The sequence below is a fragment of the Emydura macquarii genome, unplaced genomic scaffold (genome assembly GCF_026122565.2).
Source record: "Emydura macquarii macquarii isolate MOO-44397 ecotype Brisbane River unplaced genomic scaffold, CSIRO-AGI_Emac_v2 contig_1551, whole genome shotgun sequence".
NCBI lineage: Eukaryota > Metazoa > Chordata > Testudines > Chelidae > Emydura > Emydura macquarii.
In genome coordinates this window covers 510604-522843 of record NW_027131688.1, presented here as the reverse complement: position 1 = coordinate 522843, position 12240 = coordinate 510604, and the positions used below count along the sequence as shown (strand labels likewise).

The following is a 12240-nucleotide window of genomic DNA, read 5'->3' as shown; positions in this document are numbered from 1 at the left end:
TCAGCCTGTGACCAAGGATTGCACTTGCCACAAGCTGCACAGTCACGGGCTTACAGAGGAGGGGCTGAAATCCCTTCCCAGGTCCAAAGGACCCTCATCTACTGACTGACACCCTGAGTGGTACAATGCTGCTCCTAGAGGCCTTCTTTGGGGATAGCCAGCAGGGAGGAGCAGGCAGGCAGCCTTTAGCCTGCCAGGGTCACCGAGCAAGCTATTTCCACCACTGAGTCATGTGGTCCCGTGCCGCCTTCTGTCATAGGTGCCCTTGGCAGGATGAATGACGTACTACCTCCCGCCATAAACAGCCCGGGGAAGACGCACCGCAGATACATCATAGAAAGTGTGTGTGTGTGGGGGGGGTGCATCCTGCAGGTCTGTCCCGGGACAGAGGGTCAGTCAGTGGCTTGCAAGGAACTCCATTAAATAAAAAACAATCTCTTACCACTCTGTGATTAATATCGGTTCCTGTTGAGGCTTCCTCGGAGGGCATCCTAGGATCCAGATGAGGACATCGGGTTAAACTAAAACGTTTTCCATAAAACAACGGACGTTCATGTCTATGGTTGGTGCAGGAGTCCCTCCGTGAAGGACAGTCACACCGATTAGAATGGGAATTTCTTGCCAAAGACCCCATAGCCATGAGAGGAATGACACGGCACAGGAATTTCAAGGCCTCCCTATCGCCTTCCAGGCCAAAGGCTTTTCATACCTTTCGTAAGGAAAGTCTCTTTGTGGCAAACAAGTGGCTCATCTAAGGGCGTGATTCTTGCTGGGAATCAGAAACCTCTGGGTTCTGTCTTGCTCAAACCCTTGATGAGATTTGTGACAAGTCCTGCATTCTAATGTGCTGGCTACAAGGAAGCCGTGTTACATCCATGAATAGCCATTGCTCATCCTGAACAGATCTTGTGCATCCAGACTTGCAAGTGAGGAGCTATTGGGGGAATCAGTGGCTGAGGTTGCAGAGAGCCCCACTGTAAGACATCATAGCTATCCTCTGGGTGCTACCAGTACCCAGAGTGTCTAAGAACGGACAAGCACCCTGGCAGAAAGAAGAATCTGGAACAGAAGCTTCCAAGGAAATGGAGAGAGATTTCTTTTCCTCCAAACCAACAAAATCCTCAGCATGACACAGACACAGAGCAGTTGTATATGAAAATTCACAATTTCTGTACAAGACTTCTTCTGATCCATCCTTTGCATCCAGAGGGTTGTACGTTCTACACCTGTACCCATGCGTAGACAACAAACCAATCAGTGCCCTGTCCAGTAAATGATCGGCTGCTGGAAAAGATTCATAGCCACCAATCCTTCATAATCAAGAGGAGATTTTGATCCCAATGCAGAGAACTACTCACTTAGGGGTCAAAACACACTTGGCTTGGCTATAATTCTTACAATAATGGTAAAGATTCAAAACTTTGTTGCATCAATTGTTTCCTGAGGAGTCGTCAGTAGCCAATTATTTCCAGTGGCTGAGGTTGCTGGTGGTATTCATCAGCTTGATCTCCTGAGTGAGACAAAATGCATCCGCTGAAATTCCTTCCAAATATGAAACTATGCACTTGAGACCATGAAAAATTAGGTGCCCCTCTGATACCTGCCTGTAAAGGGGATTGGATGGATGTTAAGTACAAATAACCTGCTGAAAGCCAATCCAAATTTCACTCTAGACACTTGCACACTTGGAAAACAAAATCTCACAGCACATGTCATTTGGACACCTCTGTGGGGTGTCTTTTTAAAAAGAGGCAAAATGCAGAAATGTGGACAAAGGGATTGGACCATTTAGTCTAATATCCTGTCTGTGACATTGACCAATACCAGCTGCATCTCTAGACGTTTGAAGAGATCCTGTAATGGTCAATATTGATACTCCACAGAAAAAGTCTGCTCCTCCTGCTTCTCATTAGGGGGTCAGTTTGATTGAGGCATGAGTGTTTATATCCCTTCCAAAACTAGGGTGTAACAGAGGTCAAAGCTTCTCTGTGGCAATGGAAATAATATCCTGGGGAGAAGAGACAGTCTTTCAAGACGGCTCACATAACTGAGACAGGAAAGGGAGAGTTGAGGTCCCCCTCCACTGGCCCAGAAGGCATTTTGAACTTGCTGGCTAGTCCAGGACCACACATTGTCCTGCAGAAAGCAGCAGACTCCTGAAGCAGGGAGTCCTTCGTTCAGGCCAGTAACATTAACAATTAACCGCCTGGACAGTGGAAGAGAAGTATAGTTCAGCGGGGATTCTCCATTAACCTCTCATACAGTTTGGTAGCCAGATGGCAACGCAGTTATTCATCGATCTGATCAAACGTACATTTCTGGGCTGAGGGGAAGCAGAGCTCTTTGGGGCAGGACTGCCTTTGTTTGTGCAGGGTCCAGGGTTAGGACTGGCCAGACCTCTTTCCACTCAGCTTTTTAAGAACTCAGTTTGACTTCCACCTTCATCCAACTCAGCTATCTGCATTTGTCATACAGCAGTGCTGCATGAGGTGCTTGGGAGATGGCTGCAAGGTTCACTAACTTCAAAGTTGCACAGAAACTTGGCCCCTTCCTGGACTGGCTTAGTTACTTTGAAGGAACCAGGACCTGTGCAGCTTGTACTGTTTATGCACTGTCCATGGTTTGATTTACTCTTTACCTTTATCTTTCATTTAAAAGTGTATTTTCCCTTGTTCTCTAATTCACAGTAAATAGTTCCATGTGTGTTCTCCCTCTTATCTTGTTTGGTCCAGACATTCTGTGGTCTTCACCTACTGACCTATTTATTTAGTCCATTTCGCCCAAATGTGCTCGTTTCAACCTGATTTATTTACCTCCCTAATTCTGTCTTTCAGGAAATAAGGCCGCCCTCCATGTGTTAATTATTTACGTTAGGCAGGACCTTGGCTACATCCAGCACTATGGGGTCCTGACCTCTAGCTGCTGTTGTGATGCAAATGTTATAATAATCCCAAAGTGATTCTATAGTATATAGATATAGTCAGCTCAGCTACACTAGAGTTTCTGGAAGTGTGTAGCTGGAATCCAACAACTTAGAAATGTGGATACCAGGCACACCAGCATTTTGGAGACGGGCATATTGGAGCCTCCATTTGAATACTGGGTGCCAAATTTAATCAGAACGACAGATTAGACAAGCCCATGTCTGGCTTGTCCAGTTGCTGTTATGTCCAAAACGCAAGTTTTGGAACTAGTTCCCATATCCATATCAGAACCACACTGCTTTTGTCATGAGGAAAAAGTTATTCTTATGGTTCCAGAAACCTTTCTGTCCAAGGTAAGTTCCTCTTTCCGCAGTTCCTGATAAATAGTTCTCCCATCATTTTGTTCCAACCCTTGGAAGGTTGAGGTATAAATGGGCTTCCTAGAGCTCTAAAGATTATCCCAAGCATATGAAGTGCGTATATTAATTGTACCCTGTTTGCCTCATTCTATCCAAAATACCAAAGCTTTAGGGGCTCAATATTGCTGCAGACAAGATGTAAAAACCCTGCAGAAGCTGGCCTGCTAAGCATCTGGGAAACTCTTCACAGAAGTCCCTAGAGGCACAGGGGGAGAGGAGTAAATCTTCCTCAGATCCGGCTCACACAAAGTAAGTTTCTGTTCTTCTGCAGAGCCATTCTTTGGTAGGAAGGGGCTACTCAGTTGGTTCCCACATAACTCCTTAGTTTATAAACCTCTTGTTTAATGGGGGGAACTTCCATTCCTGCCTCTTGTAGAAGAATAATGTTTAAACACTGCTTATCCTTTTCCTCTCTACTTCCTATGAGTAATGAATGAGAAGAGAAGCTGTGTAACAGATGCAAAAAAAATCAGATAAGAAATGTCTCACTGTTACATGGCTTCTCTCTGAATTCAACCCACGCTGGTTGTCTGGTAAATGACTAGAATTTAAATTGAAAATCCGTCTCTCGAGAGACTGACATTATATACTCTTAAGGTCAACTGAATACATCATATCAAGTTGTCTTAATGCTGACAACTGGCTGCTTTCTGGAGTTTGTCCAGCAGTGGAAGAACTGTTCTTCTGGCCAAGCTCAAGGGCAGAGCCCAGTCCCTCATCCTGGGACTGCCTCTCAACTCCGGGGGGGGCGGTCTTAGCCCATGAGTAGTGAACATGGAGAGAAGCTGGTAACAGAAGGAAAATTATCTGTATCCGGTAACATGGAATGAGCAATTCCTTGACACCATCCTTCCTACTCCCTTAGCTCAGGCAGGCCACTTAATTTCTTTTCCCATGTCACTATTACAAATGCTCATCCCAAGACTATATATTTGACCACTACCCTCTCCATATTCAAATCATAGAATATTAGAGTTGGAAGGGACCTCAGGAGATCATCTAGTCCAACCCCCTGCTCAAAGCAGGACTAACCCCAGCTAAATCATCCCCCACCCCCCCCAGGGCTTTGTCAAGCCGGGCCTTAAAAACCTCTACGGATGGAGATTCCTCCATACTATGATACCTCAACGGAACCAGCTGACTGATGGCAAGGAGGAGTAACTGGGCATAATCTGTCCACCTGAAAAGATGGATACATTTAAAATCCCCACCTTGTGCTATCAGACATGGCATGACCATGTTGGGGCCAGTGAACCCCGTGGCTACTTCTCTTGTATGTTATGCTTTTATTCCCTATTTCTTGTTTTCTTATACTGTGAACTCTTCGGGGCTGGAGCCATGCCCTCTTTTGTTTTTCATTTTGAGCATTTGGAACATGGTGGATGGTACTGGAAACAAACTGCTAAATTGTATTTATCTTGCTATTAACTCTAACCTTTGAGGATAAGACTTTGCTGACTGCAGCTGTTTCTTTTTCCTGTTCAGTTGTTGCACCAGATTACAGGAATTAAAAGCATCACGCTACCAGGCATTTACTACAGCAATTCAGGAAATTGTTTTGAAGGTTTTCACAGAAATTGTTCCATTTCCTCCCTCTCTACCTGCCCCATTTTCACTTTTGTACCTTTTTTGTGTGGGAAGAGGTGGTTGTAGTGGTAACCTTGCACGGTATTGTATGGCAATAATGATTACCACTCTGTCCTGTGCCACTGGATTTTGAAAAACCTATGGATTATTCAACTCACCGAATGATTAGTGCTGAATGCTTTACAGTAGAAAAATGGGTGAATCACAACCCAAAGATGAAGTTACAGGAAGGGGGCTATGATTGTGAAATGCTTCATGAGATTAGAGAGTATAAAAACAGAACCCAATAGTAATGGGGGATTTCAGCTATCCCTATACTGACCGGGTACATGTCACCTCAGGGCAGGATGCAGAAATAAAATTTCTAGACACACTGACTGCTTCTTGGAGCAGCTAGTCCTAGAACCCACGAAAGAAGAGGCAATTCTTAATCTGGTCAAAGAGGTGACTATAGCTGAACCAGTAATAGTGGCTATCAGGTGATCAATTTTAACATCCTTGTAGGGGATAAAATACCAAAGAAACCCACCACAGTAGCATTCAACTTCAAAAATGGGAACTACAAAAAACGAGGAGGCCAGTTAAATGAAAAGTGTCAGGAACAGTCACGAGTGAAGTTCCTGCAAGCTGCATGGAAACTATTTAAAAACACCAGACTCGAGGCTCTAACTACACATGTACCTCAGATAACAATGACAGATAACCCAGCAAGCAGACCCCCAAAAAGCCACCATCGCTAAACAGCAGCGAGATCAGGCTTGGGGTTCTGCTGCTCAGAGCCTGGGGCGGGGCTGCATCTGGGCGGGCTGTTGCTCTCCAGATCATGCTTTCTTTGAGACATGGCACTTTGCCCAGACATTATCTATATATTTCTATAGATACACATCGTGGGTGTTACTACTACTGGGAATCCGTTTCCGCATGTAGGGTTCAGGAGCCGTGCCGGGGCACTTTGGTGTCTACATCCCTACTCTGGTCAGCCAAGGCAGTGCAATGATCTTCTGTTGCACATTCTGCTTCCTTTGCAGCAGAAAGCCAAGCTCGCCTGTCCGGGGCTGTATCCTCCCAGGTCATTAAGTCCAGTCTGACAGACTTTGTGCTGCTTGATGCAATCCATGTAGCGGAGTTTGAGGCAGCCAGCCTTCCTCCTGCCTCTTTGATGTTTACTGTACAGAGCTCTCTTTGGCAGCCGAGTGTTCGTCATACGTATCGCATGACGACTCTGGTCATTTGCATCGGCTCTAGCATGGCTCCCATGCTTAGCATGGCTGCCAACCACGATACTTCATTGCTGGTCATTTTGTCAGACATTTGATTCCCGTGATGCTGCGTAGGTGGCGTTGTTGCAGGCAGTGAAGCTTTGGATATGGCGACAATAAAGGGGGCAGGTCTCTGAATACAGAAGACGGGAGCACAATAGGCATTTGTGGACACTAGAACTCTCCCTCCATTTGTCTAAAGCCTCCTTGCATAGCAGACCAAAAGCTGAGGCAGCTGGCTGAGAGTTCTTTGTCAGTGCTGGTGTTGCCAGTGACCGTGCTACCTAGGTAGAGGGAGAATTTGATGTTGTGCAATGGCAGCCCTTCCATTTTACTTCTGGTGCTGGTGGAAGTAATGGTTTTCTGCCAGGAGATGGTTGACACAGGACTTCTGTTTTCTTCACATTCATACAAAAGCCCCAAAGGAATTCAACAAGTGTTGCAGGTCGGTCTTGGCGAGGGTGACCAACGCTAAGTCACTGGCATACAGTAGATCCTTTACTGCACTTTGCTGGGTTTTACTTTTAGCTTTGACTCAGCAGAGGTTGAGAAGTCTGCCATCGAATCATGTTGTTAAAGTGACAGCGGTAGTAGTGGTACGTGCGGCGATTTCTAGCACTCCGACCAAGAACAAAGTAAATAACATAGGGGCAAGCACACAGCTCTGTTTAACCCCATGGGCTTCAGAGAAGGGATCAGATGAGTCAGCACCCACTGCTAGATGGGCCTGCGTATTGTCACAGAAGCAGCATATAAAGTTCATTAGTTTTGCCTAACTTTGCAGCCAAACTTTGCAAGAAGGCACCAGACAGCAGAGCATCCAATGGAGTCTTACACCTTACTAAGGTCAACAAAGGTTACATCCAGGGGCATTTGGACACTAAAAATACAGCAGTAGGGATATACTACCAACTATCTGAAAAAGATGGTGATGGTGACTGTGAAATGCTCAGGGAGATGAGAGAGGCTATAAAAATAATGGGGGATTTCAACTATCCCTGTATTGACGGTACATGTCATCTCTGGACAGGATCCAGAGATAAAGGTTCTGGACACCTTAAATGGCTGCTTCTTGGACAGCTAGTCCTGGAACCCACAAGAGGAGAGGCAACTCTTGATTTAGTCCTAAGTGAAGAACAGGATCTGGTCCAAGGGGTGAATATAGCTCAACCGCTTGGTAATAGTGACCATAACATAATACAATTTAACATTCCTGTGGGGAGTGGAGAGAAGCAGAGCAGCCAAACACGGTAGCATTTAATTTCAGAAAGGGGAACTCCACAAAAATGAGGAAGTTAGATAAACAGAAATTAAAATGTACAGTGCCAAAAGTGAAATCCCTGCAAACTGCATGGAAACTTTTTAGAGACACCATAATAGAGGCTCATATACACCCCAAATTAAAAAGTACAGTATGAGGACCAGAAAAGTGCTACCATGGGCTAAACAACAAAGTAAAAGAGGCAAAAAAGACATCCTTTAAAACTGGGAAGTTAAATTCTATTGAGGAAAACAGAACGGAGCATGAACTCTAGCAGTGAAGTGTAAAAATACAATTAGGAAAGCGAAAACAGAATTACAAGAGCAACTAGCCACAGTCCAAAAAAAAACAAAAAACAAACCCAAAACCCTAATTAAGTATAGCAGAAGCAGGCAGCCTGCTAAACAACCGGGGGGGGGATTGGCACTGGATGATCGAGTTGCTAAAGAAGCACTCAAGGAAGATAAGGTTATTTGTGGAGAAACTAAATGAATTATTTGCATCAGTCTTCACGGCTGAGAATGTCAGGGAGATTCCCAAACCTGAGACATTCTTTTTAGGTGACAATTCTGAGGAATGATCCCAGATTGAGGTGTCATTAGAGGAGGTTTTGTTACTATTTAAATTTATCAATTTGTTCCAAGTCACCAGGACCAGATGGTATCCACCCAAGAGTTCTGAAGGAACTCAAATGTGGAATTGCAGAACTACTAACTGAAGTATGTAACCTATCATTTAAATCAGCTTCTGTCCCAGATGACTGGACGATAGCTAATGTGATGCCAATTTTTTTTAAAAGGCTCCAGAGGTGACTCTGGCAATTACAGGCCAGGAAGCCAAACTTCAGTACCAGGCAAATTGGTTGAAACTATAGTAAACAGAATATCAGACACATACACGATTTGTTGGGGTAGAGTCAACATGGGTTTTGTACAGGGAAATCATGCCTCACCAGTCTAACAGAATTATTTGAGGGGGTCAATAAGCATGTGGACCAGGGTGATCCTGTGGATATAGGGTACTTAGGTTTTCGGAAAGCTTTTGATAAGATCTCTCACCCAAGGCTCTTAAGCCAAATAAGCTGTCATGGGATAAAAGGGAAGGTCCCTTCCTGGATCAGTACTATAAGTAAGATAGGAAACAAAGGGTGGGAATAAAGATCCATTCTCAGAATGGAGAGAGGTAAATAGTGGATCTGACCTGGGACCAGAATTGTTCAACAGATTCATAAGTGATCTGAAAAAAGGGGTAAACTACGAGGTGGCAAAATTTTCAGATGATATAAAACAAGACAGTTAACTCCAAAACAGATTGTGAAGCATTACAAAGGGATCTCTCAAAACTGGGTGACTGGGCAACAAAATGGCCGATGAAATTCAATTTTCATAAATGCAAAGTAATGCACATTGGAAAACATAATCCCAACTATACATATAAAATGATGGGGTCAAAGTTAGCTGCTACCACTCAAGAAAGAGATCTTGGCGTCGTTGTGGACAGTTCTCTGAAAATATCCACGCAATGTGCAGCGACAGTCAAAAAAGCTAACAGAATCTTGGGCATCATTAGGAAAGGGATAGATAATAAGACAGAAAATATCATCTTGCCTCTTTATAAATCCATGGTATGCCCATATCTTGCATACGGTGTGCAGATCTGGTTGCCCCATCTCAAAAAAGGTATATTGGAAAAAGTACAGAAAAGGTAGAAAAAAATCCTTTGCATCTGAAGGGCAGACCCTGTGTGGTCTGGGCATGGTGATGTGGACACCAGTATGGCTAACTCCAAAATTCAATCATGAGATGTGCACCGTGATCATGAGACTTAGAGAATGTGGGGTGACTTTCTTTCCCTTCTGGTTTCCGAGCTGCTTGGATGCACTCTGGTCACGTTTCCAGGCATTTCTCTGCAGCCAGGAGGGCTGGAAACTTACTTTTTTTTTTTTCAATGGAAGCTGAGATTCTCTGAGGATCATGTGACTCCAGGAGCTGGGAATTAAAAAGCCAACTGTGCAACTTGCAGTAAAACGGTGAGTTGGGTGCTCTGGATCCTGTCCTGTGCTCCCTGCAATCTTGTTGCTCCCCGCAGGCTGTACGTGGCTCATTGGTTTTTGGCTAATGAAAACCTTCTATTGTACAAAAAGCTTGGGCTAGATTCTCTGATATCATTACTCGGATGGACCTGCTCAACCCTCAGAAAGCATCAGGGACCCTTGTGGTGCAAGGTATTACCCAACAGGGCTAGGTGTGAGTCTGCATTATTAATAATCCTGGTTACTGTGGTAGTGCCAAAGGAGCACCAAGAATGGAGCCCCATTGCGCTTGGTGCTGTACGAACAGACTAGTAGACAGTGCCTGCCTTGACGAGTTTACAGTGTAACTCCACCAGACAGAAACAGGGCGGGATAGAGTCAGGACCCACCAGCAGAGTAGATAGTGTGTTGGCAGCAAAGGACATGTTAGTGCCATGATTATTTTGGGTGGGTTTTGTTAGGAAGGATTGGCTAAATTGAAAAAGAATCTCAGGGAGAAGGGATATTTAAGAAAAGGAGGGTGAAGCTGGGGCAAGGGAGGAGATAAGGGCTGGGGTGGAATGAAGCTGAGGTGAAGAGATGGGGGGTGAGGCTGGAGCAAACAGTAAATTGGCACCCAGCAGAGAAAGTCCAGTGAAAACTGCAGACTGTTCTTGGCATGTCCCGGGTGCCCTGCTTGGGCTGCTTCTGACCCAACCAGCTGTTTCCTCAAGACAACATGGGGGAGGAGGGGGGAAGAAATGAACAAGGCGGCACCTGGGTCCCAGTTCTCCCAGTCTGCGTGTGGGCTCTCTATTGCACAGTTCTGGATCTGTGGGTGCTGAGGGGGACACTTGGCCTAGCTGGGCCCTATTTTACCTTTTCCCAGTGTAATAGTCTCTGCTTTGGCTTCATCTGTGGTTGCCTGTACCAGCTGCAGCCATCTATAACATTTGTTCCCTCTTCCTCCAGTTAAACCGCAGGCTTGCAGAATCCATAACCCTCAGGAGAAGTGGAAAAGCTGGAAAAATAAAGGATGCAATGATGATAAACACAGCAGCCAGTTTTAATTAACGGGTTTATGGTTTCTCTCATACTTCACAAATAATAAGAAATTGTGCAGAGTTCTGTTACATTCTGACAATCCGCCCAAGCCTCCCAACAATTTCTGGTGAGGTCTAGAGGCCTGGGCATGAGCTGGCACCTGCTCTGCCAGCGTCACAGGTGCGTTTAGGAGTGGGGGAGTGTGAAGGGTCAGACCTGGGCCCAGAGGCTAGGCAGCTGGACTGTGGGTTCCAACTCTTAAAGGTGCCAGGCAGGCCTGTGCTCTGAGCATGTGCCTAGGTTTGGGGCCTTGACTGGGTTGCAGAGGTTTAACCTGGGGGATTCAGAACCACAGTCTTGGATTCCCCTATCCCAGTCCAAGGGAGTGTCTGTGAGGGGATGCTCACTAGGGCCAGTGGCATCTTCCCACCCCCTCTCTGCGGCACACCAAGTCAGTGTTCCTCACTTGTTGCCCTCCTCTCCACCTCCTGAATTTAATGAATTAACTTCTTCCTTTTTGACTCAGTGATTTGCTTTAAGACAATTTGCTATTGAACAACACAATACCTGAGTGATACACTGTAACTTACGCAGTCCTGATCCTCCCCCTTCACTATAGACAAAGCTGCTCTGGTCAGCTTGCAAGTGTACATAGAGGAAGTGAGATTGCAGGGTAGGAAGAACCTAAAGAGGGTTATCTATAGTCAGTAGCTCACATCTCAAAGGTGCGAATGTTGCCATTTCCATGGGACATTTAAAAAAAAAAAACAAACCCAAAACCGTCCCTGCAACCTGTTGTGCTGTGGAGTCCTTCAGACAGGCTTGTGGGAGAGTCAGAATATGACACTCCACAGGACTCCTGGTGCCCTAGTGAATTCTCTCTTTTTTTCCTCCACCTCTTCCCCTTCATTCCCTAGCTGCAGCTACTATCGATGGATGAGGTTATTTGACAGCTTCAGGGCTGCTGGAATATTTTGCCCACAGCAGTGAATCAGCCTGCAAGTGTTTTCCTGACTGGCATACTCTGTGAATGGCCTCTGAAGACATTTCAATGAGAGAGGCTGAGAATTACCAGGACTTCCTTACCTTATGGATTAAAAACATCCTTTCATTACCTAGGGAGGATGAGGAGTTTGCTCACTCTTCTCAAGAACCTCTCAGAAAATGAATATCGAAATCACACATGTTCATTGTCTTTGGTTAAATCATAATTGTATTTTCCCTCAGAGTTAATTTATCTCATCATGTGCTGGAGATTTCATAAGAAAGAGGAACCTCTTCTAATTTATTTCTGTAAGGGAGACATTTCCTATCTGCCTGGCCTGGCTTGGTCTTGCAATGTTTCACATTGTAACTTCTGCAGAGACTTTTATTGAAAATAGGCAGCATTTGCATGAAAAGAGCATCTGCACCTTCTGGAGAAGTGCTGTAGACTATAATAGGAAATGATGACCTTGCTATAGGATTTTAAAAAACCTCTTGCAGATGTTACTAGAGAATTATATCCCTGCTAAAGAAATCTCTAAGGGTGATTAAATATACCTTTTTCTATTAATTTCTTTAAATCCTGGGTTCTCAGCTAGGAAACAGGTGTGAGGGGGTCACAACCACTCTACCTTTCCCATATTGTTAAAGGGGAAGTTGGTTCTGGCTATACTGGGGGAGGGGCTTAGTAAGGGAAAAGGGGCATTGGTACATAAGACTGAAAAGCACTGCTTTATTTGATCAACTTCAA

The 12240-nt window shown here is 44.9% G+C and overlaps 1 long non-coding RNA gene across 1 annotated transcript in view; it reads left to right on the top strand.

Moving 5' to 3' along the window:
- Positions 1-12038, top strand: part of LOC137157684 (uncharacterized) — a 60301-nt gene extending 48263 nt beyond the window's left edge. Inside the window, exons 2-4 of the long non-coding RNA XR_010921182.1 lie at positions 9405-9479; positions 10434-10685; positions 11423-12038. This is a non-coding gene — a long non-coding RNA (uncharacterized lncRNA). The remainder of the gene's footprint in view (positions 1-9404; positions 9480-10433; positions 10686-11422) is intronic.
- Positions 12039-12240: the final 202 nt, after the last annotated feature.